At 47.3% G+C, this 22088-nt stretch overlaps 1 protein-coding gene across 1 annotated transcript in view; it reads left to right on the top strand.

Annotated features, from left to right (window-relative positions):
- Positions 1-21788, top strand: part of LOC149355948 (uncharacterized) — a 133051-nt gene extending 111263 nt beyond the window's left edge. Inside the window, exon 5 of the mRNA XM_089584048.1 lies at positions 21682-21788. The gene's annotated coding sequence lies outside the window, so the exon portion shown is untranslated. The remainder of the gene's footprint in view (positions 1-21681) is intronic.
- The last annotated feature ends 300 nt before the right edge of the window (positions 21789-22088 follow it).

Genomic DNA, 22088 nt, shown 5'->3' with positions numbered 1-22088 from the left:
TGGAAAGAGATACAGCTGAAGAGAAATTTTCCTTCTGCTCCTCTCTGTGGCATCTGCTTATGAGAGCGCAGTGTTGTAATGCACCACCGCGTTTGCGAAAGTTGTTTGCAAGATGCCGACCTTCCACCTTGGAGGACTGATGCAAGTATCTTAGAGAAAACGGCTGTGAACGGAGATGACTGACTTGAAAAATGCGTTTCACCTTTCATGTCGAAAATAGTTCGCACGACGCTCACTCTTGCGACAGAAAATTTGAGCGACCGCGAGGATGGTGCGAAATGCTGATACTAGTGAAACTATACATTAACTCTAAGAACGGGGCGGGATGAAGCAAGTATAGGCCGTCCGCGCGTTCGCATGCGTCACGTACGGCCGCTCATCCAGCGAGGGTGACTTCGGGCGAGGGCGACGCGAAGTGCTCACCAGCTGTCTTTCTACCAACGCCGTAACTAGTGTTTCGCTATATGCTCCCGCAGGAAGCAGAGTTGGGCAACTCTTTTCCCCTCGCCGCGAATAGCGGCGTGGAGAAAATGATTCGCGGATCACAGTGTACCGCTGACGTATCTTGTTCCAATTCGTGTCGCCTAGTTCCCAACATATGAGCCGAAGGGGGCCAGTTACTCCCGTAAGAAGCACAGTATGCCTTGTTATCCTGATGAGGGCGTATTCTGAAGCCCCACCGAGAGGAGGAGGGATGCCTCTAAACTGCGTTCTCGTGGAGTTCCTATCACACGAGAAGCGACTTTCCCGCAGAGCTTAGATCAAAAAGGCGGACCTTCGCGCAACTCTGCTCCGTGGCGGAGCATATACAAGTACACTAGCCGTCACTAGTGGCGGCAGTGTTCCAAAATATCAGCGTAGCGCCTCGAGCCTGTTCTCTTTCTCCGTCGCCCTTTTCCTCCCCGCTCTTGTTCGTTGTGCGACGCCGACATCCAAGACGGCGGGGGAACGGGAAACCTGGCCCTAGAAGCTCTCGTTCACAATTTTTCGAGGCAATATTTCTCGGTAAGGAAAGCGGTCTCCTCTCCGCTCCCTCCCTGTTCTTTGAACCCCCAACTGCCTCGTCCGGGATAAAAATACTTTGCCCGCTTCGATTTCTAGCAGCGCTGTGCTGCTCACACTTGTTTGGCTTAAAAGGTCACACAGAGCTCTCTTCATCATACTTACCACTGAGCAAGATCGAACTCACGAGCGGTCTTCCTTCCCGAAAAACGTGACGTACCTCGCAAGCAAGCAAATTTTTGAAAGCGCGTTAAATCTAGTGGCGGTGAGCACATTTTTCTTTCACTGCCATCGGCAATGCTATTCAAAATTATTGATTAGAAATGGTATTGCATAATACTTAACCTTTCCAAGAAAACTTAGGCACAGGCCACTACTGAATGCTGAAAGTGATAGCGACCATTTGGCCCTATACAGTTCTTCTAGTATTCTTTAGGCGGTTCCATCTGGGCCACAACCGAAAGAAGCGCTTACATGTATCGATAAGAGTTCGCATGTGAAGTGCGCCCTGTGGTGATCCTCGGCTGTCTAATCAAGTCGACTATGAAGGTATGAGCGGTAACCTGGAGCTATGCCGGCCCGTACATGCAGCACTGGCAGGCATCAGGCCAGCACATGACACTGCAATGATTAGATAACCTCGCTTATACAGCTATGATAGGCAGGCAGATGCACATACTTTGTCGTTACGAATCGGTCTGCAAAGCTGACAGCTTCTTACGCTCACTATGTCGGGCATTATGGAGCATACAGCAGCTTTCAACTCGACGCGTTGCCAGAGTGGCTAAATAGTTCTGCTCATGCACACCAGGTTGTGGCATCAAATCACATCCGGCACGGGTGTACATGTCTGGGAGGGACAATTGTCAGCTTGGGTCTGCCCTATAACCTTGCATAATAGAGAGTCCTTGCCTACACCACACAAAGCAGAATAGGCTGAATGCAATCAAAACAGAAAATAATTCGTCCAAGGAAGGACAATTCGTCCTTTTGCAACCTTAGGCAAACATTATAATTGAATGTTTGAAAGTGCTACGACTAGCAGCAAAACCAAGCCCGGGATGCTTGCCCGTGTAGACTACCCTGATCTACCCGGGGAAAAGGTGGACATGCTTTATGTGGGAGCGGGATGTGGGCTATCAGGGTAGCGTTTTTAGGATTTAGGGCGGGAGTGTGGACAGCATAGGCTTGTTTACGTAATCCTAATAGAGTTAAGCTCTTTTTCAGACCTCCCTAGAGGACGACAACTAGCTATTAGGCGGACGTCAGCTCTCGGCCTTCAAGCCTACCTCCGCATTTGGGAACGTTTGCCGTGGTGTCCGACACCCCGGAAAGGTAACCCTGCATGGGGCTAAGGCGAAGATCCATCCCGCCTAGCTGGGTTCCGCCAAGCCGACCTTCCGCTCGCTCTAAGAGAAGAGTGTTTTAGCGCCACCCGTTTCGTGCTTCGGCTCTTACTCTAACGTACTTGCCCGCAGCGAAAAACCTTTCACGGTGTTAGTGACGTCGGAGCACATGCGTTCGTCCCCGATATGTTATGTGAGACGGCTATCTCTAGGCTTCAAAGACTTGGCGTCTCATTTGATGTCCCCAGTCCACACCTCACGCTACAGAAGACTTTTTTCGCCCCCCCCCCCGCCAGATTACTGGGGCTAGATGCCACTGTCACTCAGTTTTGACCACCTGCCTTTCCCCACTTTCGAGTTATACTGCGGTCTCGAACGGGCTACTACGCTGTATCTTTTCTACTGCTTCAGGCTTAAGGGTGACTTCCTTAAAACCTATAGTCTTGGTTGACCCAGCCGCATACCCTCGCGACAGAGCGAAATCTTTGGAATCGGATACCAACGTGCCGTGGCTGGTTGGTATGGTGTTGGTACCGAGAGTAAGAAGGTGCGGCTTTATTTTTTACCTTTGAATTTGCTCGGCCTATTTGAACCTTATTTCAAATGCCCAGTCCTGACACCTCCGGACCTGGCTACGCATGCGAAACCGGCCGTCTGCTGGGCGATGTAAAAGGACCTTAATAACCGTGAAGTGATCATAATTGTTCCAAACGCCTCCGCTATCAGCCTTATCTCATCCCCCGCGAGCAGCTTTGGGATGCTGAACCCCATTGACCACACAGAACGTTAGTAGCTTTCACTGTGAAGTGCCTCCTGCTTTTACCCTTAGCTCAGCTCCAGCACATGGTACTTGAAACGTGGACAAAACCTGCAGGGAAATGTGTTCAGTGTCATGCCGGGTCATTCCCACACAGTGCGTACTGCCCGTATAATCCCGGAAATCCGAGCACAAATCGCCATTAAAACAGCGCCACGCAGCGGTCTGGAGAGATCCTGTTTCGATTTCTTCCAAGGCAATCAGTGTCGAAGTCGTCGTATCAAATGTGATACGTTCGGCGTTGTGAGGTTAAACAAAAACTTTTTCTCTCGTTGGTTGAATCCCGGGTCGCCAATGCGTACAACGTGTTTCACGTGAACGCGTTGCATGCGGTCACGTAATAATTTGGTTGGACGGAATCGTAGCGCGAGCTTGGTCCTTCCGAAAGGCGAATGGAAAATGCGTGTTGACGGCGCACAAATTCAAAGCAAAGAGGTTTTATTTACAAAAGAAACGCATCAAGGAGAGCGTGACATAGAAAACGAACGATAGAGAGTGAGAGGTGAAGCGAAAGGGAGATAATAAGTTTGCCAGAACCATGCACTACCGCGGGTCGCGGATTGGAGGCGAGTCGTCCTATGCCGGAATGTAAGATCGCACCTAAAGCCGTGGCGCACCCGTCCGGTACCGTCTGCGGAAGATCAGAAGCTACATAATCGTAGGAATGTTACATTACTTTCCCCACGATAATGCAAAACAGCTTAGCACTACATCCTACGGGGCGGGTTTGTTTGTGACCTGAAAAGTGCGCAAAGACGAAAGACACTTACATAGGAAGCGACGTGGGTGGGTCGAGCGTTTTTCTGATTGCTTTAAATTGCCTCTTAGTGATAGCTTCTATAGGCAGTATAAAAAAGGCGCACAAAAAGCGATTGCAAGTGACTCCAGACCACATGAAAAGTTTGGCTTATTGGTTTAATGGGTTTAACATCCCAAAGCGACTCAGGCTCTGAGGGACGCCGTACTGAAGGGCTCCAGGAAATTTCGACCACTTGGGGTTCTTTAACGTGCAATGATATCGCACTGTACGCGGGTCTCTAGAATTTCACCTTCATGGAAATTCGGCTGCCGCGGCTGGGTTTGCTCCCGCGCCTTTCGGCTCCTCAGCCGAACGCCGTAACCACTGAGCCACCGCGGGGGGTCTTACGTGCACTTTTATGCCCTGAGGTAATAAAACTGCTTTAAAAAAAAAGTGCAGTTTTATGTGCTTCGTCGGCCGATTTTCGAAGGAGGCCATCGAAATTCGGCCGCCGTGGCAGGGATCGAACCCGCATCTTTCGGGCCTGTAGTTGAGCGCCGTAACCACTGAGCCAGCGCAACAGGACCGTGCACATGAAAAGAGAAACACTGCAATATTTTTTATTCAATCTATAAAATGTAGCTCATTTCGCACTTCTACAAGCACCAGCGGTTTTCTTGATGTGGTACGCCTCCAACAGCTCAAGCGCTGCTGTGTTCCTGCCTCTGCCTGGAATCTTGATAGTACTATCAAGCCATGGCCTGGCACCTTTCCGTGCAATTCAGTTAGCGACCAACTTCTCCCCTTCATTTTTTTTAAGCATGAAATGCTTTTAGCCCCCGTTGTCGGCAGTGTGGTGACGTCACGCCGAGACCGAGAGCCATCATCCGGGCACTGAAATCCAGTCATCCGGGCACTGAAATCCAGATATCCGGGCACTGAAATCCAGTCATCCGGGCACTGAAATCCAGTCATCCGGGCACTGAATTCCAGTCATCCGGGCACTGAATTCCAGTCATCCGGGCACTGAAATTCAGTCATCCGGGCACTGAAATCCAGTCATCCGGGCACTGAAATCCACTCATCCGGGCACTGAATTCCAGTCATCCGGGCTCTGAAACGAGAACATCCGGGCACCGTACGAGACTTAGCGAGATTTAACGAGACTCCGTAAGCCCTCCTACGCGACCGGCATGCAAGCGCTGGTTGGTCTCCAAACGAGACAAAAAATAACTGCTGCCAGTGCCTTCTCAATGTTTATCAAGATATCAGTGGAGCTGTGGGTTTGATAACGCACGGAATTATAATTTCCGATTTCTAATAACGCGTGCAAAAACCACATAAATTGCATGTTGCACTTCGTTGTCGTACGTGATCCGGGGGAGAAGCGCTGCGTTCAAAGGGCAAGGCATCGTGCCGAACGGGTGGTGGCGTTCCTCCCTTCCTTTACGGTGCGGTTCGGGTGTCCACCGAGATGGCAGAGAATTACTGCGCCATTTCCTTTCCTCAAAAAACCCTGCGTTCAAATGACAAGGCATCGCGCTGAACGGGTGGTGGCGTTCCTCCCTTCCTGTACGGTGCGGTTCGGGTGTCCACCGAGATGACATTAGGCCCGTAAACATTTCATGCTTACTCTACTCTCGGTTACGGGAGAGGCAGAGATTTTTAAGCATGAAATGCTTTTAGCTCCCGTTGTCGGCAGTGTGGTGACGTCACGCCGAGACCAAGAGCCATCATCCGGGCACTGAAATCCACTCATCCGGGCACTGAAATCCACTCATCCGGGCACTGAATTCCAGTCATCCGGGCACTGAATTCCAGTCATCCGGGCATTGAATTCCAGTCATCCGGGCACTGAAATCCAGTCATCCGGGCACTGAAATCCACTCATCCGGGCACTGAATTCCAGTCATCCGGGCTCTGAAACGAGAACATCCGGGCACCGTACGAGACTTAACGAGATTTAACGAGACTCTCTAAGCCCTCCTACGCGACCGGCATGCAAGCGCCGGTTGGTCTCCAAACGAGACAAAAAATAACTGCTGCCAGTGCCTTCTCAATGTTTATCAAGATATCAGTGGAGCTGTGGGTTTGATAATGCACGGAATTATAATTTTCGATTTCTAATAACGCGTGCAAAAAGCACATAAATGCCACGTTACACTTCGTTGTGATACGTGATCTCTTAGGGGCTTCGCGCATCGAAGCAAAGCCGCGCAGGCGCACAGGGGCCCGGGGGAGAAGCGCTGCGTTCAAAGGGCAAGGCATCGCGCCGAACGGGTGGTGGCGTTCCTCCGTTCCTTTACGGTGCGGTTCGGGTGTCCACCGAGATGGCAGAGAATTACTGCGCCATTTCCTTTCCTCAAAAAAACCTTGCGTTCAAATGGCAAGGCATCGCGCTCAATGGGTGGTGGCGTTCCTCCCTTCCTGTACGGTGCGGTTCGGGTGTCCACCGAGATGACATTAGGCCCCCCCCGTAAACATTTCATGCTTAGTCTACTCTCGTTTACGGGAGAGGCAGAGATTTTTTGTCGACAGCGCATACTCCCTTGCGCATTCAGTAACAGGGCGGCCCGTCTGGCCTATGTGGATGCGTCCACACTTCCCCAAAATTTAGTTGACGGACATGGCACATTTAACAAGCGTTTTGGCGTGCTTCGTTCCGCATGCAATTTGTCAAATTCCTATGCCATTGATCCTCGGGCGTAGCCCGGCGAGCTTTGGCGGTGAAAAAAACCACAAGGGTGCCACGCCTGTTTGCTACCATTTATATACAGTGCAGGAGACTTTCTGCATATCAGGCACCATAGTTGGCTGCGTCTTTCTAAGCGTCCGTTCTAAGCGTCACCGGAATCATAGCGGAAGAGCAAGCGATGAGTTAACATTTATTATTGTTGCTAATGCTGCTGATGTAGCATTTCCACTAGGGTTTTTAGTAAAGGAAGCGGTGACTCTTCATTGTGGCATTATTTTAAACGAGCAGACGATCTGCACCTGCGAAGAAAGCGCGCCAACGCCCTTGCCGGAGATGGCGGTTGCCTCGCCGCTCGACAGATGGCGCGCCATGTCAACGCAGCTTAAAACCCCTCAATAAACTAGGGGCTTTATAGCAGCTTCTCGACTCGCTTCTGCGAAAACTGTGCACCCACCGAGAGCAGTTTTCCGTCCATTCCGGAAAACCTAGGCAAGTACCGATGTTGAATCACTTATCAGATAACGTAGACCACATTTTCATACTTTGTGAACGTTATTTCAGTTCGAATGGGGTAGTAGATTTTGCATAGGAATTTGTTAAACCCCGGCCCCCAAATATTCCAGACCCTGTGTTTATACGGAATCGTTCACTAAAATGAGTAAATGAGTGTGGTTGGATTTACATCCCTTTAATGAAAGGCTAAATAAAGGCAGAAATGCAGAACGGTTTACAATTTGGGGATACTGCCCCCTTTCAGTGTCTGCTGCGGCACCAGCACAAAAACAAGACGTGAAATACTTAAGTTTCACTACAACAGGGTTGCACCTCTTTAATAAGGTGGATTGGTAAGCTACTTGGTTCATGATCGTATAATTGAGGAGCCGAAAATAAACAAGGGCGTTGAAGAAACATATAGACGAGGATGATGCTGCACTGACAACTGAAGAATTTATTTGAAGAAACGCAGATTTATCCTGTAGAACAGGCATTAATTTTGAAGGTAATCTATCGTCTTATGTTTACATCGCCGCGCAGGTACTTGACTTATTTTTTCGACAGGCGAACTGATGGCTTGCTGACGCATTGCTCTCTCAAATCACGGATGGCCCACGCTTCCAAGATCTCTCGTGCCAGCTGGTCTTTGTTCTCTTTCAGCACCTGCACGTGGTGAAGGTCAGCAGGGCTTGTTTGCTTTTTGCATGATTCGCAATCCCTGCAGTGGATTGCAAGATTTGTTCCGGACTTCCCTGCCATCACTGTGGCATGCTCTCTCGCTCTGTCATTAACACACCTCCCGGTTTGTACGATGCAATTCTTTCCGCAGAAAAGGGGGATGCGATACACGACGCCTTGAATGCACTCAGAAAACTTCGTTCTGCGCCCGATTTTACATGCGGATTTGTTTTCTTCTAATATCACTCGCGCACACATGCTTTTATTTCCATCATTCCCTCTGCACCTAACAAAGCAAAAAGTATGTGTACGCGAGTAAATGGAGAAGAAAAACAATTCGCATGTAAAATCGGGCACAGAACGAAGTTTTCGGGGTGCATTCAAGGCATCGTGTATCGCATCCCCTTTTTTTCCGGAAAGCATTGCATCGGACAAACTGGGAGGTGTGTTAATGACAGAGCGAGAGAGAACGCCCCAGTGATAGCAGGGAATTACGGAACAAACCTTGAAATCCACTGCAGGGATTGCGAATCATGCAAAAACAAACAAGCCCCGCTGACCTTCACCACGTGCAGGTGCTGAAAGAGAACAAAGACCAGCTGGCACGAGAGGTCTTGCATTCAGCCCGAGGACATCACCATAATCATCATCTTGATAGCGGGGGCCAGCCGTGATTCGGGAGAGCAATGCATCAGCAAGCCATCAGTCTGCCTATCGAAAAAAGAAGTCGGGTACCTGCGCGGCGAAGTAAACAGAAGACGATAGATTATCTTTCAAAGTAATGCCTGTTCATCAGGATAAATATGCTGTTTTTCAAAGAAATTCTTCAGCTGTCAGTGCAGCATCGTCCTCATCTATATGTTTCTTCAAAGTCCTTGTTCACTTCCTGCTGCTCAATTATACGAGCATCTTTTTCCTCTCTTTCTGGACACACTGTCAATTATGAATCGCGGTAAGTTGACCTTTGATTGTAGGCTTAGTTCGACGAAGTGAAATGTGGACAGTACTTTTCATTTAGGATAATGATTTGAGCATTTGGGAAGTCTCCATAACTGTCACGCTGCGCGCGGTAACCGTTGCCCAACGAACGCTTCTAGCGAAGCTGCCTGCCGCGTGTTCAACGCTACCCCACACGCAGAAGCGCAGTCATGACGTATACGTAGCTGGCCAATTCCTTGAATGAATTCCTCCACAAGGCTCCCTTGGCACCACATGAGGCAAAATGATTCATACCCTTTGTCATTCCTCAGAGACTAAGCGCTTGTTTGACGACGCAAAACTGCTGCTGTTCTCTCGGACGCTCTTATGCAGAAGGTGCAGGGCTAAGTTCAACCGCATGAGTTTTCTGATGCAAACCTTAATTCAGGTTGTATCTTCCCTATAGCTCCACATCCCACACCTGTGAAAGAAATTGTACCTTTTGGACTCCTTAGGGTCAAACCTTGGTGAAAAGATTGCATGAGCAGCGCCCAGTTCAAAATATTATGAAAAGTATATCATTGCCATAGCTTTCGAGGCCTCGTTACGGAGAAAACACGGTAGATAAAATTCGCTGGTTGGTACAGGCAGCGATGACGTCACAGGGTCACGTGGGATGATCTAGTACTGAATGGTTGACGGAGTGTGTAATGCCATCAGAACACGTGATATGGTTGAGTTAGCACATGGAGGAAGGAAAACTCAGTAGTGGGCCTTCGTATTCCCAATGCTTTGCCGGAAGTGTAGCGGAAGTGACGTCAAAATTTAGGATTAAAAAGTCGGGCCACTAGCAACGTTATCGTTGCTGCTATGAAAACTCGGGCCACTAGCAACAGCGCCTGGCGTCGTTATTGCTAACGGGCCCGAGTGCGTTTCTTGGTGGCGGTGGATGGGCTTCCGGCATGGTGTATTCGCCATGCGCATTCAAGTCTACATGCCTCGCGTCGTGACGTTACACAGACATCTAGGATTATTTTTAAATGCGGCGACTAACCGCTGATTTGATGTTTTGTTGGTCAAACTTGGCGTCGTGCCGCGGAGCGATCGATGCAGTGAAATGGATCACGCGAAAAGGTGGCACTGTGGAGTCGCGCTTTGCCACGCGAAGAAGCGTTGATTGTTTCGATCAGTGGACTTTTGCGCCTTGCCAAACCGCAAAGAAAACTGAAGCCGCTCTCGGCGATGCTGAGCTGCGTTTTCAAGGCCACACGGCGTACGGTAGCTCCGAAGGAAATCGTGCGCTGCGCTAAGCAGTCCGCAATATCGTTTTTCTCGGCATGGAGTCGGAAAAGGTTCACCGCACCTTTCCGCCGGTTTATGTCTTGGTGTGTGTTTGCGGGAAGGGATGCGCAGGAGTACTGCGGCCGGCGGCGCGGTTTCGAGATATCTTCTTTCACGAAGCGCTTGAAAAAGGTGGCGTCGGCGGTGTCCTTGTTCGTCGTGCGCTCTGGGTGTTGACATCGGATCACAACGGCGCGTTTGATCCTATTTGATCTTTCGCGGTCGATTCGCGCGTTGATATTTTGCACTACTGACGCGAGCCACATCTGATTAAACAAAAAGTAACAAACTGTGTCTTTTGCGTTGCCGGTATGCTATAGATGCAGAAGTTTTTGGTTGACAAGAATAGATTTGCTCCAGAGTGCAGGTATGAAAACAATTAGTAAGAAACTTATGCACATACTAAACCATATATACACTTTTAAAATGTGCGCTGAGTGGTACAGCTACACTGCAACAGAATTTTTTTTAATATATGCGTCCTCTGCAATACATTTAAAACATGACCGCCATAAAAATCTAACCGAGGCCCTTCCAGCTCATCAAGTGCATTTGTTTGCGTAAAATCTCTGAGCACGATGTGCACGCGCAACCTTTTCAGAACATACCATTACTCGAAGCCCTGTGTAACAAGGGACGTCTTGGGGTAGCGCTGCTGAGCGCGCATGGGCTGTTTGATTCACGCGTCTTCATTACATGCAGTGCACATCCAACGTGGATTATTTTTCCTTTAGTTCCAAGCATGATCATCTTTTTTCTGCTGTCTATAATCTAGCGAGTGTGGCCAACATATTGTAGAAAGTCTTGATCTTTGCAATGCATTGGTTGTCTAATATCTTCAATAGTCAGAAGATGATGCATTGACAGCACGAATCCATTTTGGTCAAAACATTTATTGAGGCTCTTTCGACGAACATAACAAGCCACTTCACATATATGGAGTGTATTGCTACAATAGCAGTATGCCACTATAAACACTGGTACCCCACACAGAAAGGAGAAGAAATATTTTGGGCAAAAATGTGTTAAGTGCAATATTAATTGTTGGCTGTCATATAAGATATTCTGGTCCAGCAGGAAAGTGTGTTCGTAAGAGTGGCCTGCAGACTTTTCAAAGTTTTAAGAACAAAACTTGCTACCATCTGCAAAAATCTAGACCATGTGTGCTGCGTGCAGAGAGGACATTAATAAGCATTAAAGCTAAATATGTAGTTTACAATCGCGCTATGAAACCAAATGATAGTGAGGAATGAAAAATATGTACAGAAAAAGGGGTCTTAGAAATCATGTACATTCGTTACTCTACATAAATATAGGGGGGGGGGGACACATCTTCCACTTTGACAGAATAGATCTTGTTACCTCCTGTAAACACAGGATGCCCTGCTACCAGTGCAAGAGATAGAAACCAGGCCCGTGCATACACAGAAAGGCAACGAATTAGCACTGTTATAAAATATGTGAAAGGTACAGACATGTGCAAAGAAATAAAGTGCACGCTCCTGGTTATATTCACCTTTGTTGACCAAAATGCTGCACAAGACTTTTAAAGAAATCCAAATGCTTCTTCACTGGCTGTAGTGGCGCAGCGGCTAGAGCATTCAGCTGCTTAGCAAGAGTTGCAAGTGTTATCACAGCTGTAGCATTCCCATTTCATTGGGGACAAAAAGCAAAAGTGCCCATGTGGTGAGTGAGTGTTAAAGACTCCAGATGGGTGACATAAGTTGGTGACAGGTGTTCAGGGCGGCAGGCATCTCTTTTAGCTGCAACTCTGCTTGAGGACATGAACTCCACTAAGGAAGACTAACTATTAATATTATCAGGTTACACATGTGCGCATAGATGAATTCATGCGTGATCACGATAAGTCATGGAAGAGAGTGGGCAGGTAGATGGGTTTCTTGACTACACAAAGGAAACAAAAGTGGGCGTAGCCTCAGGGTGCTTCTAAGCGTTTAGAAAAGAGGATTTCTCTTCGCCCATACGAAGACAAGCCCTCTTGTCGAAACGTTGACAACAACCCCGAGGCTTTTTCCTCCCTGGTTCACTCTGTGATGATCACAGTCATGCCATGCTAGCTGACAAGAATGTACGAGTGTTCTTCAAGCATTCTAACACAACATGCGAAGCATTCATGCAAACACCTAAAGAAAACATTGTAACTGTACTAGAGAGCAACATGTGTAAATTACTCAAGACACCAATTTTCAGGTTTCAATGAAGAACCTTTATAAATGATTTGAAAAAAAAACTTGCAATGAAGTCAGCCTGGAGATTTATGCAAAATACGAGTGCAATTCCTTAACTTAATAAGCTTCGCGAAAATTTCCAATAAGCAATTGCTATCCAGTTTTTACTATGATGCATGTATTCCTCGTGCTGCCTCAATCGCTGGCCCTATCAATCATTGCTGAATCAATATCTATCGTGACCCTAGCAGCGCATTACACGAAGCATGATACACGCATTTTCATCGCGATGTTCCGGACTGCACTCTCAGTCCTCACGTTTCTTACTAACAGCCATTTTAATGCTGCGCTTGATGACAGACTCGCTACATGCATGCTGCACTTCAGTTTGATGTGAAGCTTGTCTCTCACCAAGAGCGTAAGTCACCACTCGTAAGTCAGATCAGATGCGACGACGCCAAGGGTGCACGGTGTCGGCCCTACTTTTGACGGAGCTTATTTTTGAAGGAAGCGCGCAAATGAACATTGAGCAGCACGTTTTGATTGGCGTCAGCAGATGAATCGATGAAATGCTCACTTAAAAACTAAAAAATTCGTGTACGCGACCTGCAGCGTGAAACACTAAAACTATCCTATGATGACACTCCACTGTCATGTCGCGCCCTTCTCAAAAACACGCTGACGACGCAACGGGCGCCTCTACGCACTACACTTTCAGAAGTTTCTCTTTCCAGAGACACGGCGCTACCCGAGCCGCGCGCCAGTAGCGCCCCGGAGCTCGGCGGGGAAGGAGAAAGAGAGGAGAGGGAAACAACGGAGGAGAACAGGCGAGCCAACTTCGCGCTGCGAGGAGGCTTCGCAAGAAGTGACGTCAGGGATTCTCCTTATTTCTTTCCTTCCTGCATGAGTATGCAGGTGGGCTGGTCACTTGAGGTGGCCGAGCGCTATGGCGATCTCGGCGGCTGTATATTTAGGTAGCGGGGGTCGGCAGACAGTTCCGTGCATCGGGTTGGATTGGAGCCACAATCAACGTCACCTGCGTCTACCGCAGTGGACGATCTCTGCTAGGGGAGAAGGTGACCACGGAAGTATGTCGTAGAAGACTGAGTACCGGCGGCTTCAGACGCTGAGAATAAGCAGCAGGCCAAGCGGACAATAGACTTTAAAGCTATCGCATCCTCAATACGAAATGTAATTGTCTCCTAATGTTTTGACGAGAACGGTGGACGTGCGTGCAGAGCTGCACATCGGAGTATTTCCGCCGAGGCGTGTACGCTCGCTCGGTAATCGCCATACAGTCTGGTTTCAAAGAAGCGCAGCCACCGCGGCAGTCCCAGCTGCCTCTTGCGCAGGAGCGGCCCCAATCGGCCATGGCTGGAATGTCGCAAATTTCTGGCCGCTTTCTGAGCTGCGAAGTTGTGCTGACAAGTCAAGAACCGGCGCTATGGCTCAGCCCAGTCACGAATTTGCATTGACTAATTGTCACGTTTTTTACGACTCCCTGGAATGGTTTATTAACTCTCGCTTTCGCATAGTCTTTGACCTGAAGAAGGTGCAAAGCTCTAATTACTGGCGTGGACTCAGGTTACTGCGATGATTGACGCCAAAGAAACTTTATCCTACTTGACAGCCTTATTCTTCTATGCTGGGCGCACGACGGAATCAACCTGACCACCGTGCGAGCTTGAAAAGGTTCTGGAACTTCCCCATGGGTGGCGGCAGCACATTTCTGTATTTCTCTTTGAGAAATTTTCAGTACAAGTTTTTGCAACATCAGTCATTAAAATCAAGGACAGATGTCGTCTTTGCACTCTTTCATATGACTGTAATTACATTTTGTAAACCTGCTGTCAATCTGCTTCATATTTCATGTTGCGTAATTTCTAACTACGCCCAACCACATTATCAATATTTCTAGTGTAAGTGAATGAACATTGTTTTCACAGCTGCCGACTAAAAGTGTCGATGAGGAAGTGACAGTTAAATTTCATAGAGAACACTACTCACGTCATTAGGTTCAACAATAAGAATTACATTTGTCCGAAATATTTCTCTTCTACAGAAGTCTTTATACATAGCCATAAAGCCCCAAAGAAAAACACATTTGCAGATAAAAACTGCGTTCGCAAATTTTTTTTCTGGCAAACAGTGAAAACTACACTTCATGAGTCGGGCACAGGGGCAGCAAAGATGTCCACATCGAACGGCGTCGAGCACGAGACGGCTCCTCATCCTCGTTAATGTAACGTATATGTCCATCGGGACACGAGTGGTGAGGAATTCTTGTCTAGAGGGGTAGTAAAATTTTCGACCTTTAATTAAAAAATGATCTTTGTAACAGTGAGTTGAATCTAGCAGTTGAGAGCGTGACCGATGAGTCCAGAAAAATATTTCGAGATAGTTCGCAACACATTTTGCAACGGCTTGCAATTTAATCTTCAATCGTCTTGCTAAGTCGCATGCCCATTTGTGAAGCTCCGTTCGGAAAACTATCACTAGCTCGTTATTATTAGTGATTGCAAGGAAACCTAGCAATTTTGGATAAGCGCATTTTTCAACGGGAAGCTGTTTATGAGCAGACTTTTTTGTTATGTGATAAGATTTAACTATAAAAATCACTATATACGCAGACATCCCCTAGGAAGGCCAGAATTTTATGCTATTAACGTTTCTTTTTACCTTCACAAACTTCCCATTGGTTTTCTACGGGAGTATTAACCACTTGATGGAGCGATGGACCAATAATAAAGGAAAGGTTTTGCTACGCGTCTGAAGAATAGACCATTAACTTCAATATTTCCACAAAGGTACCTTACAATCTTTCTCTGTTTTTCTCACACTTAAACCGAAGTCCAAGAATTGTGGACTTGGGACGGCGTTATATTGGAAGAGCGCCTACAGAATGAGTGTGCCTAATGCTGAATGGCAGTTGTCAGTCTTCTGAAAGTCGACCGTAGACGCAACCCTCAAGCATAATACGCCAGTCGAGCGAGCTTGTTTCCCCTCAAGTAACCTCTTTTCATGTGACGTTTGCCTTTCAAGAAATTAACATGCGGCTAGTATAATCATGCCGCTGCGTCACATAACTGAGCATCGTTCGGTTTCGGTCACCTTGCGAATTAACCCCGAAATCCCGACCGACGTTCTAGTTCCGTTACCAAGCATGAAGCCAATCGTGGTCACTAAGCGGATGGAGAAGCATAAGCTGTGCCAGTCGAAAGCATAGGCGTGCACAGCATAGGCGTGCACCTGTGTACAGCTAGCGCTAAACAACCATCAACTAACTCTATGTTCAAGCAGTGCGCATACCTGTGGGTAAATATTATCTTTTTGTTATGCTCTTTGCATTTAGCTTGTACCCCAAAAACCTGACCGGACATGGCGGCCAAACCATGCATAGAAGAAAACAGAGCTTATCGACGCCCAAGTGGCTTGAAGGCCTCTAGGAGACGCTCTACTGGGGAAAATATAAAGCTGCTCTCCACTGCGATAACTCTTTCCAGCGCAGCGAAAACCTCCACTGCTGTTTTTTTATTCACAAAAGGGCCAACGTACAATAGACAAACCGCAGTCACACGTTTCGTCCTTTCTCAAAGAAACTGTTTTCCGTTTGCAACCAAAACTGCACGGTCTTCAATGTGCCGGAGAGCTTGTGTATTTTGTTTACGTATTTCCTCTTCTAGAGTAGCACTCCTTTGATATGCTTAGTCAAGAACTACAGAAATCGGCTCACATGTAACCATTGTCAGACGCACTGCTTTTCAGTTGGCTTGGAGGCTTTTCGTGCTGGCATATCTTCTCTTCTGCCCTCTTCCGCGTTTGCAAACTGTACGTGCGAAGGCTCAATCAGAATTTCCCTGCAATGTGGCTCTTCCTTTTGAGAAGGCTCTACAGAAAATGCAATATGCAGAGTTTTTCTTTTTTTTTTTGGTGGTGCACTCCAGCACGAACTCTTTTCACCGCTCTAAGCATAACTATCGCCTGATATTTCCTGACTCGGAGTTTGGGTAGCCATTCTGGCAATGAATGATCCCACGGTATAATTCTGCATGGGTTTCAGCTTTATTGGGAGGCAATGGTCGTAGCCAGCCTTGATTAGAAGCACTCTTGATACATTTTGTTGGAGAGCTGCAAGGCACTTCGGCATCTTCGTAACGAGTTTAATTTGGGCAGCATTCATCCTTCCCAGAGCGCGGCGCCTCTCCTATTCAGTTGACCCTAAGCGTCCCATTGCGGGACACCTGATGGCCTCCAGCATGAAAATAGTGTCAGCGCGGCCCATTCTAAAGATGTCGGGTGTCGTCTAGACTGTGTCGAGGGCAGAATGGATGGGGCGCTGAACAGTGCGAAATTATCCTCAGCGCAATCATCTCCCCAGCGTGTGTCGTGCTGTCCACCTCTTTACATTTAATTCTGTTACAACGAATTTTATAGTGCACACCACACACTCTAAACACCTTTCGCTGCTCTGAGTTTGTGCTTCCACAAAAGAGAAGTTTTCATAGTCGGTTCGTACCTGGCGTAACCTTCGTGCCGAAGGATTTCAGCGAGTGTGCAAGACAACAGTGAAGGTTACAGGTCGCGTCCGCAGACACTTTATAAGCATGAACACTTCGAAAAGGAGAAATAAAGACTCACAACCAACTATGAATGAAAATAATAGAGAGTCACAGGTTCAGGACGCAGCTGGGTGCAGGGAGTGGGCGTAAGATTTACTCGAAATTCGGCGTACGGCTGGTCGTCTCTATTTATGGGTTACACGTGAAAAATTTTGAAGTTACCGAGGGTTAACACAACGCAACTGCGTGTGTCAGCGCTTGAAATTTTCTTCGTGGGTGATCATGTCCAACAGGCTATTAAAAATTTGGTAAAATCGGAAAATTGTAAGACACTATTAAGGAAATATTGAAGGTGTTTCTTTTAAAGTGCTTCCATCCATGGCATAGAGCAGTTAAGACCGCCGCAGGAAACCAATCAGGAAACGCGGACATTCGGCAAATGCATATAAAATTGTCCGCGAAAATCACGGGCCCTGGGCCAGCTGCGAAGTGCGGGCTGTGACTGGATTCTTGTGTGCAATAGGAGCATCAGCTACAAAAATTCATCGAGAATTGTGCCACCGTTATTGTTACAGACAACACGACGTGGATATCCTGCACCAACGTAGAAACGAGACAAGACTCAAAGCAGTGGCGCCATTGAACTTCACCAAAACCGAAAAAATTCAAACATTCTGCTTACTGGAGTCGGAATAGGAAAACCAGCGAAGTTAAGGGACGAAAAGGGCACAGAGGACATTTCTTCGGTTATTTCAAGAGACGAGACACAATAATTACAGCTGACGTGAACTTCGAATGGCTTACCTAAGAGACGTGAGGTCAAAAATGGACGCCTTGGGAAACTGTCGTCCGTTATAGTTTTCCACGACAATGCCCGTCGTTACACCGCTGGCCGAAGCAAGAAGATTCAAGTGTTTGGTTGGGGGCTTTTTGATTACCCACCCTACACCCACCATCCCCAAGTTGCACCTACCTAAACGTTCGATCTCCCCAACTCGCCATCTTGATTCTGCACCAAGCTACTATTTACTCTATTTGCGCTGACACAGTGGCCTGGTGGACAACGGCTTGTAGGCAACGAGGAACACGAGACCACCATTGCCAACTGGTTAAATTTCCAGGACATCTAGGCTGAGTTAAAGAAGCTGGTGCAACATTACGAAAAGTACTTCGAATGTGAACGGTGATTAGGTAGGAAAGTGAAGAAGAGTTGTAGGAAACAAAAACCATCGATTAAAAAAAAGGCTCAATAACGAATACATTTCTTTATTATTTTAATCTTGCGAAAGCAAGGTAATCGATGGTCGTTAAGAGCAACGCGCTAGACACCAAGAGAAGGCAAGCGTAACAGGGGGCTTCATAAAGTTAGGCGGGCGGATGAGATTAAGACGATTGCGGAGATAGGGTGGCCGTAGCTACCTCAGGACAGGGTTAACTGTAGAGATATGGGAGAGGTCTTTGTCTTGCAGTGGGCGTAATCAGGCAGGAGGTCACCATGCTGATGATATTTTTTTTACGACCAAACTGTCCTTATTTTATGAATATCACTCGTATTCCTCAGCTTAGAGCAAGCTTTAAGCGTACTTCAATCTTGCACGGCCGATATCACTTCATACAGGGTCAATGCCGTTTCTTCAGCTGGTAATATATAAGCGCAAAAGTAAAAGCACTGCAATAAATAACCGTTACGGTAGTGTAGAGGGAATATAAAAAAATGATGAATAAAAAGAGGCATCGTTCAAAAAGTTCGAAAATGTTGCCATGGGAATTGCGTTGAATAATATATGTTCAAAATACAAGACCAAAAAACAGCAATACAATCACGAAAGTTACCAGGAGTTTCATAATCGAAGCCACAATCAAATGTATGCAGGGAAAGCTTCAAGAAAATCGCTGCAAAAAATTCTCATTTTCATTCTTGAGAGGAATGAGTTCACGCAGGTTGTTCCAGACGCCTAATCTGCGAGATGCCAGAAAAGCCCACAATGATTCACGTTCAGAATCGGTGCCGCCGTAAGGATCAGAGCGATGGATTACGCAGAATTGCATTCTCTTCCTCCCTACGCCTAGCGCTGCCACACACAAACTTAAGCAATTTTTAACCCCTCCTTACTACCAGCTTGTGGTGTGCGTTCTAGTTTTTCTAACTAAATATTGCATTTGAATAAGGCGTAATTATAAGCTGCAAAAGGAATTTTCACGCCGCATAGCTGTAGCACAGAGTTCGAGGGTGGTGGCATAGGAATATGCTTGGCAAGTGCAAGCTTTTTTACATTACTTTTGAATTGTGAAGTGACTGAGGGAAATTGCAAGATACCGTTCTGAACACATTGATGGCAATGGTTTAATTTTAAATCCTGTTTACAAAGTTTCTCGTCCGCTCGCCTCGAGCGTTTTAAGGTGCCATAAAGAACCATTTAGATGCGTTTTTCGACAATAATTATCAGAAAATTACAAGTGTCCAGACGGGGGTTCTGTGGATATACCGCAGGCAAATCTCAATAGTATAGCACAATTTTCCGCGAAAGCACCCTGCTGTGGTCTTTGCGACAGGGGCAATGTTGGCCATGGACTGTGTTAAAAGACTAAGAGAAAGGGAGGGAAGGAGGCGCACAGCAATTGCATGAACAGGGACCAAGCTGTCCTTGTCGAAATTAAAACGCAAATTTATAAGCGAAGTTTCTTTGTAACACACAAATTCAACCCATACTGGTGACGCAGATATACGCCCGTACTGGCGACGCACACAGACGGCGACGCCATTGGCGATTTTTTTTTTGTTGCTGAAGACATTGACAACGCGGTATGAACTACGTCCATGTCTTCACACTTTCATGGTATGCAATTCACCCACTTTGGTCATTGTCGTGTTCTATTTACAGATATCATATTGGCTTTTGATTACCAGTGTTGTTCCTAATCTCGCCCATGTGGCACGAGAGGCGGGTCGGTGCCGTTAGGCGCGCGAAACACGCTAGCAACGAGTCAAACCAGGCCACCACGCAGCGAAAAACGAAACCTTACCTTGCACAGCGACGGAAGTCAAGCAGTTGTCCATACGGCCCGAAGAGTTGGCACAAAGGGGAAGACTCCAACAGTCTCGCAACTCTAGTGAGGTGCGGTGGGGTTCTAACTGCGCAGCATGACATCGTTCCGCAGGCCGCATATTCGATTTCAACGAAGATGGGCACGCCGGAGTCAAAATTTTCTCCCACCAGAAACTGACGAATTGCGGGCTGAAAGGCAGCATCCAGTTCTCGCTTGAGGCGGGAATTTTTGCGGATGTTTTTTTTTTTGCAGTGGATTAGAGAACTGATCATGCGTGGTAATTCGAAGTGTAGCTACACATAGACGTGGAATTGTTCCGCACATTAATATAGCCACCGGAGGTGACAAAAAGCAACCGTATTTGAAAGGCGTTGCTCTAAAAAGACGTTCACAGGAAAAAGAATAGAGACGACAGGAAAGAAGCGCTTCTTTCCTGCCGTCTCTATCCTTTTTCCTGTGAACGTCTTTTTAGCGCACAGCCTTTCAAATATACATATGTACTAACTAGCACGTCAAAAAGCCTTACTAAAGACACCGTGGGCAAGTCTTTCAAAGTAGCATATTCGAGAATGCTATGAGCACTGGCCCCTTCCACAAAATGCGCTGAGCTACCCAAAAAAGTATGTCTTTCGTTCTGGGAGACAAATCATCAACAGGCTTGAAGCGATCCCATTATTTTTGTAACCTGGGTACATTTTTCACACAAGTTCTCCCTCAGGCGGTTACATGAGGAGGTGCGAAGAAGTATTCTTTTCCGCCCGTAAACATACTTCATACAAATAGTCGCGTAATACCCCTGTCACACTAGCAAATTTAATGTCATTCGAATCAAATGATATTAGCACCTAATGTGATTAATCGACTGCTACACGGAGACATGTAATGTCATTAGGTTCGAATGACAATTGCCATCGAATGAGTTATTGGAACTCATTCGCATTCGATCTCGAACCGAATGCGTACTCTGGACACCAGATACGCAGCAGGAACAAACGATGCGAAAACATAATGTGCACACTGCCAAACCTATTAAGTGAATTTGTTTACTTCTGTTAAAAAAAAGTTAATGTTGGTGTGAATCTGTTCAGGCTAGAGGCTGTGGTGGATAGCTTTTACTCTCGGTCTCAGCAGCCTACAGCAGCGGCCGAGCGTGAAGCAGCGGTATTCCCGTGACCATCGGTCATTTTGGGATGCGTGATTCTTGCTGGTTGGCGTGCCATGTTCGTTAAGCTCGAAGGTACTTAAAGACGTAACTGAGCAGTTCACCTTTTGGAAGTCATTTCCAAGCTCCGCGCGCCGCCATGTCAGCCATTTTGTTTGTTTACATTTATCGGATTTGTGGCTGACTTTTTATTTGGCTTGGGTTTTGATGGCTAAAGTGGTGCAGAATTGCCGCAAATAATATTTTAAGCTTATACTACGGCACACAAATGTTCTCACTTGCTTTTGAAACACTACACAACAATTTCAAACATCTTTTATGCGTTCTAATGTCGTTCAGTTGGACTATTTTTTTTTTCACTGATCGTCGATGCCATAATTTCGAATGACATTATTTTTTCCCGTGTAGCACCGAAAGAGACCAAATGACAGTCGATGCATCGAATGCGATTAGGTTCGAATGACATTAAATTTGCTAGTGTGACAGGGGCACGAAACTGCGGCTTCTGCCTCCAGCTCTGAGCATCGCTCCACCCGCGCGAGCCAGCAAGAACACGAGGCAGACGGCAAAGAAGATTGCCTCGAGATTTTCGTTCCAATTTGTTCCTACAGCTATCAGCAGCTTCGTGGACAGGCCGTGAATATCCACTCTACCTACAAGAGACGCGGCCATCCGTTTTTTTTTTTTCACAGAGCGTTGCGATCTGGGCCCGGCTCATCGCCTTGGCACTACAGACGTGGCATCTCCCCCGGTCATGAGCTTTGACCTGCCGCCGTCCGTCATCCAGTGGCCGGCTGGGGCGAAAGGATTGTGCACGCAAACACACGCGTGGTGTGTTCACCCAGGCGGCCACAGGTCCTGGAGCTTCGCGAAGTTCCTCGTCGTCTCGGTCCGGCAGTTTGGCAGCAGGCTGGCCATCGCCAATCCGCGCCAGCTGGAGGGCGGCCGATGCCTTAGCGGGTTGTCACACGGAGGAGCTCCCAGCCTGGATTGTCCTCCAGCCGTGTTCCCAGCGACCACCACGGTGAATTACTGTCACATTTCTCAGTTCGGAGTGCGTGAAAGAGATGCTGTTGTCAAGAAGTCCGGTATAGTTTGT

The sequence above is a fragment of the Amblyomma mixtum genome, chromosome 3 (assembly GCF_055824585.1).
Source record: "Amblyomma mixtum isolate Tamu chromosome 3, ASM5582458v1, whole genome shotgun sequence".
Classification (NCBI taxonomy): domain Eukaryota; kingdom Metazoa; phylum Arthropoda; class Arachnida; order Ixodida; family Ixodidae; genus Amblyomma; species Amblyomma mixtum.
The sequence above is the reverse complement of the archived record's forward strand: the minus strand, read 5'-3'. Positions and strand labels throughout refer to the sequence as shown.